Source organism: Physeter macrocephalus, chromosome 8, assembly GCF_002837175.3.
Source record: "Physeter macrocephalus isolate SW-GA chromosome 8, ASM283717v5, whole genome shotgun sequence".
NCBI classification, from domain to species: domain Eukaryota; kingdom Metazoa; phylum Chordata; class Mammalia; order Artiodactyla; family Physeteridae; genus Physeter; species Physeter macrocephalus.
Window position 1 is genome coordinate 68,271,831 of NC_041221.1, and position 6,653 is coordinate 68,278,483.

A 6,653-nucleotide genomic window follows, 5' to 3' on the forward strand; every position below is an offset into this window, starting at 1 on the left:
GAAGATCCCACATGCCGTGGAGCAACTAAGCCCGTGCACAACAACTACTGAGCCCACACTCTAGAGCCCACGAGCCACAACTACTGAAGCCCGCGTGCTTAAAGCCTGTGCTCTGCAACAAGAGAAGCCACTGCAATGACATCCCTCCGCACAGCAACGAACAGTAGTCCCCGCTCACTGCAACTAGAGAAAGCCTGCGCGCAGCAACGAAGACCCAATGCAGCCAAAAATAAATTAATTTTTAAAAACCTACAACAGTTATCTACTTATTGCATGATGCAATTAAAAAATCAAATATTATTGAATACAAACACCAGAAAAGTACAAGAGATAAAATCACTAATAATATCTAAGTGCTTATCACCCACATGTTAACATTTTGTTTTATTCACTTAATTTTTTTTTAAAGTGAAAAACTGCATGTGTGTGTGCACACACACATACACAGAGTTGGAGAGTTTGCACCATCCCTTGGAACCCTGCCCTAATCCCATTCCATTCTCTCTTCAGAAGTTGGTATACTGAAGTTGGTGTCTTATCTTTTCAAAACAGCATATTGTATTTTTATTATTTTTTAACATAAACTCAATTATACTTACCTATCATTCTGTAACTTGTTTCTGTCATTCAGTATTATGTTTTGTGATTTATCTATGTTAACATAAGTAGATATAATTATCTCATTTTCTCTGATGAATAATGTCCCATTATATAAAAATATATTTATTCTTTCTACTACTGATAGGATCTTAGGTTGCTTCTAGTATTTTGCTATTATAAATAATGTTGAAATGCGTAGCTATACACGTCTCTCTGTGCACACATGGCACAGCTTCTCTAAGGCAGTAGCTTTTGAATTCTTTTGACTAGGGCTGACCGATGCTAAAAAATAACAATGCAACCAAGTATATTCATATATACATTCATATACATATACACACTAACCCACAAAAATTAAAGCAAAAATTACATGAAGCATTATGACGTGATATTCAAAAAAATCAATGCTGATAGAAACCACATAATTGATTTCACAACTCACTAATGATTCACTACAACTCTGTACTAGGATTTATTTCTAGTTCTCTTAATTAAGGGTGAAGCCTTTTGGAAGACCTAGATTTATACAAGAGCATCTCCTAGTAGGGTACCAATCTTGGGCGGGGCCCTGAGCCTTGCCTTTACTCCCTGCACCCAGCCAATACATGACAATAGAAGTTCAAGAACCTTGGGTTCAGCAAATACCCTCAAGACTTACCTCCTAGAACCTAGAGGTTCTGCTTTCCTTTGGTTGCTGGCCTCTAAGTATTCTCTAATTCTTTACTTTCTTCTAGCACACTAATCTATCTAATATGTATTGCATATTTTATACAAGTTTCTTAGTTGTTTACAGAAGGGTCCAGTCTGCCACACTGCTGGAACCAAGTTTTCTCTATTGTGATTTCTTTCAAATGAATCATTCAGAAGTGTTCTTTTCAGTTTCCAAACATATGGAGCTTTCAGACTATGCTTTTGTTGATTTCTAAATTTATTACACTGTTATCAGAGAGTGAGTCTTATGACATCAGTTTTTTAGTATTTGCTGAGATTTCTTTTATGGCCTATAATGTAGTAAATTTAGGGAAAAACTTGATATGTATTTTAAAAGAATATACATCACTATTTGTTGATGTCTGTTTTGTTGTTCAAATCTCCATCTTACTTTTTTGTGTAACAACTTCTGATAGTATAATTTTAAGTACCTTTATCACTATAGATTTGTCAATTTCTGTTATTAGTTGAATCACATGAAGTTGCAACTTGTGTGAGTAAAACAGCTGATTATCAACAATATTCAACCTAATATCTATCTGCTCTTTTTTCCCCATCCCTTTATTTTAAAATTTTCTATGCAGTTTTTAGTTTTCTAAGTAGTTTCACTAATAATGACATGTAGTTGGACTTACTTTTTAAATTTAATTTGATACCAGACCAATTTTTCATGTTAATTTCTTAGCTTCGACACACTGACTCACTGGGGGCAGTATAAATTCACTCCTTATATCTACACAAGGTATAAGCTCAGGTTGCCAATTCTCGATTATTCCTTTTCTTCTAATTATTATTTTACAGGAACTTAAACACAGTAAACTTTCTCATCACTTTCCCTAGATAGTAAATGGAATTTTTCTAATTCCTGCTTCATTGTTTTTTTGAGCAATCTGGCTTTAAACAAGAGCCTCCAATCTGGCCATGCTGCCATCCCACAGTGGTCTAAAGCTTCATTCCATATCCCATAAATGTTTACCCAGTAGGCCCGTGGACCTCATTGTTTTCAGCTTTCATTCCCTGCTCTGGCTTTGAGCTCCTTTTCCTTTCCAACACCTGGGGATTTCCCTTTTTCAGCTGGGTTATTTTTATTTTTGTTGTTACTCTATTTTTCTCCAGTATCTCTCTGTTTTTGGAGCAGAAAGGAGGACTTTCTATGTTGCTTCAGCTTGCCATTCTGATCAGAACTCCTGATAATAATTTTTCCTTTACTTAATCTAGCTTTGCATCCAAACACCTTAAACTGTAATAAATATTTCATATAAACAAAATACTTAATAACCACACTGGCAGAAGTCTCTTGTCTCATACCCATTTTAGCCTTACTTCAATGAAACTGACCCTAAACTGATAATAAGACAAGTTGCTTGTGAAGCCACAAATAAATTTTCCTTTTTTTTTAAATTGGGGAATAAGTAAACAAACTTAGAAAATTATTCCAAAATATAGCTCTTGTGACCTCTTTTCTACATAGACTCTCAGGAGACAATGAGCAGAAAATTCTTTAAAAAAGAAAAAAAAAAAAAACAGGCCGTGGACCTGCCTGGACACAGTGACTTCCAGCAGGTCCCGCCTAAGCCATGTTCTCCAGCCAGCAGTTCCCACCCCCATCCCCACCCCCCGGGGCCAACATCCTCTCCATGTTTCTTTGTTTATTGATTATTTATTATTTTTGGCTGCATTGGTTCTTTGTTGCTGTGTGCAGGCTTTCTCTAGTTGCGGCGAGTGGAGGCTACTCTTCGTTGTGGTGTGCGGACTTCTCATTGCAGTGGCTTCTCTTGTTGCAGAGCATGGGCTCTAGGTGCGCGGGCTTCAGCAGTTGTGGCATGAGGGCTCAGTAGTTGTGGCACATGGGCTTAGTTGCTCCACAGCATGTGGGATCTTCCTGGACCAGGGATCGAACCCGTGTCCCCTGCATTGGCAGGTGGATTCTTAACCATCGCACCACCAGGGAAGTCCTCAGCAGAAAATTCTTAGATGACCAGAAACTTAAATTTTGACCACAGATATGTAGAGACATTTCAAGTTATAACATTTTAGTAGCTGACTGTAAAGAGTAACATGGCTTTTTCAGAAATGGAAAAGCCAATCCTTAAATTCATACAAAAATGTAAGGGACCCTGAACAGCCAAAACAATCTTGAAAAAGAATAAAGGTGGAAGACTCACATTTCCTGATTTCAAAACTTACCACAAAGCTATAGTAATCAAAACAGGGTGATAGTGTCATAAGGATACTCATATAGACCAATGGAATAGAATGTAGAGTCCAGAAATACACCCATACATATATAGCCAATTGCTTTTTGAAAAGGGTGTCAAGTCTATTCAGTGGGGAAAGAACAGTCTCTTCAACAGATGGTGCTGGGACAACAGGATTTCCACATGTAAACGAATGAAGTTGAACTCCTCACCTCACATCATATGCAAAAACTGACTGAAAATGGATTAAAGACCACAATATAAGAGCTAAAACCATAAAACTCTTAGAAGAAAGCATGGGGTAAATCTTCTTTAACTTGGATTTGGCAATGGATTCTTACATATAAAACACCAACAGCACAAGTAACAAAAGATAAAACTGATAAGTTGGATTTCATCAAAATTTAAAACATTTGTGCAAAGAAATTATTATGAAAGTGAAAAGACAACCTACAGAATGGAAGAAAAGATTTGTAAATTATATATCTGATAGGGTTAACTATTTAGTAAATATACAATTCCCGAAAATCTAGAACAAAAAGACAACTCAATTAAAACATGGGCAAAGAAATTGAATAGACATTTCTCCAAAGAAGATATACAAATGGCCAGTAAGACCATGAAAAGATACCCAACATCATTAGTCTTTAGAGAAATGCAAATGAAAACCATGAGATATCACTTCACATTTATTAAGACGGTTACAATTTTAAAAAAAGAAAAGAGAAAGGAAAATAAGTGTTGGCAAGAATGTGGAGAAACTGGAACTCTGGTACATTTCTGGTGGGAATATAAAATGATGGAGCTGCTGTGGAAAACAGTTTGGCAACTCCTCAAGAAGCTGCACACAGATGACCAAGCATGTCACTCCTAGGTATATACCCAAAAGAATCGAAAACAGGGACTCAGACACTTATACAACAAAATTCATTGCCCATTAATCACAACAGCCAAAAGGTAAAAATAACCCAAGTGTCTATCAATAGACGAATGGATAAAGAAAATGCGGTGTATCCATACAATGAAATATTCAGCCATAAAGAGGAATAAAGTTATGATACATGCTACAACATGAATGTACTTTAAAAACATTATGCTAAGGGAAATAAGCCAGACACAAAAGGACAAATACTATATGATTCGACTTACATGAAATATCTAGAATGGCCAAATTCATAGAGACAGAAAGTAGATTAGAGGTTACCAGGGTCTGGGGAAAGGGAGGAGTGGGGAGGTACTTCTTAAGGTTTATAGAGTTTCTATTTGGGGTGATGAAAAAGTTTTGTAATAGATAGGGGCGATGGTTGTACAACATTGTGAATGTAATTAATGCCACTGAATTGTATACTTAAAAATGGTTAAAATGGCAAATGATGCTATATGTATTTTACCAAAATTTTTTTGAATTTTTGAATTTTATTTATTTTTTTATACAGCAGGTTCTTATTTGTTATCCATTTTATACATATTAGCATATATATGCCAATCTCAACCTCCCAATTCATCCCACCACCTCCCCCAGCACCTCTTTCCCCCCTTGGTGTCCATACGTTTGTTCTCTACTTCTGTGTCTCTATTTCTGCCCTGCAAACCAGTTCATCTATACCATTTTTCTAGGTTCCACATAAATGCGTTAATATACGATATTTGTTTTTCTCTTTCTGACTTACTTCACTCTGTATGACAGTCTCTAGATCCAACCACATCTCTACAAATGACCCAATTTCATTCCTGTTTATGGCTGAGTAATACTCCATTGTATACATGTACCACATCTTCTTTATCCATTCGTCTGTCGATGGGCATTTAGGTTGCTTCCATGACCTGGCTATTGTAAATAGTGCTGCAGTGAACATTGGGGTGCATGTGTCTTCTGGAATTATGGTTTTCCCTGGGTATATGCCCAGTAGTGGGATAGCTGGGTCATGCAGTAATTCTATTTTTAGTTTTTTAAGGCACCTCCACGCTGTTCTCCATAGTGGTTGTATCAATTTACATTCCCACTAACAGAGCAAGAGGGTTTCCTTTTCTCCACACCCTCTCCAGCATTTGTTGTTTGTACATTTTCTGATGATGCCCATTCTAACTGGTGTGAGGTGATACCTCATTGTAGTTTTGATTTGCATTTCTCTAATAATTAGTGACATTGAGCAGCTTTTCATGTGCTTCTCGGCCATCTGTACGTCTTTTTTGGAGAAACGTCTATTTAGGTCTTCTGCCCATTTTTTGATTGGGTTGTTTTTTTAATACTGAGCTGCATGAGCTGTTTATATATTTTGGAGATTAATCCTTTGTCCGTTGATTCGGTGGCAAATATTTTCTCCATTCTGAGGGTTGTTTTTTCGTCTTGTTTGTAGTTTCCTTTGCTTTGAAAAAGCTTTTAAGTTTCATTAGGTCCCAATTGTTTATTTTGGTTTTTATTTCATTACTCTAGGTGGATCAAAAAAGATTTTGCTGTGATTTATGTCAAAGAGTGTTCTTCCTATGTTTTTCTCTAAGTGTTTTATAGTGCCCAATTTTACATTTAGGTCTCTAATCCATTTTGAGTTTATTTTTGTGTATGGTGTTAGGAAGTGTTCTAATTTCATTCTTTTACATGTAGCTGTTCAGTTTTCCCAGCACCACTTATTGAAGAGACTGTCTTTTCTCCATTGTATATCCTTGCCTCCTTTGTCATAGATTAGTTGACCATAGGTGTGTGGGGTTTATCTCTGGGCTTTCTATCTTGTTCCATTGATCTCTATTTCTGGTTTTGTGCCAGTACCACACTGTCTTGATTACTGTAGCTTTGTAGTATAGTCTGAAGTCAGGGAGTCTGATTCCTCCAGCTCTGTTTTTTTTTTTTTTTTCTTCAAGATTGCTTTGGCTATTCAGGATCTTTTGTGTCTCCATACAAATTTTAAAATTTTTTTGTTCTAGTTGTTTATGCCTAGGTATTTTATTCTTTTTGTTGCAGTGGTAAATGGGAGTGTTTCCTTAATTTCTCTTTCATATTGTTCATCATTAGTGTATAGGAATGCAAGAGATTTCTGTGCATTAATTTTGTATCCTGTAACTTCGATTAGCTCTAGTAGTTTCCTGGTGGCATCTTTAGGATTCTCTATGTATTGTATCATGTCATCTGCAAACAGTGACAAGTGTTAC

General features: G+C 36.3%; 1 protein-coding gene across 4 annotated transcripts in view; it reads right to left on the reverse strand.

The window, feature by feature from the left end:
• The window catches only part of SREK1IP1 (SREK1 interacting protein 1), a 55,490-nt gene that overhangs the window by 28,932 nt on the left and 19,905 nt on the right, over nt 1–6,653 (reverse strand). The gene's annotated exons all lie outside the window — the stretch shown is intronic.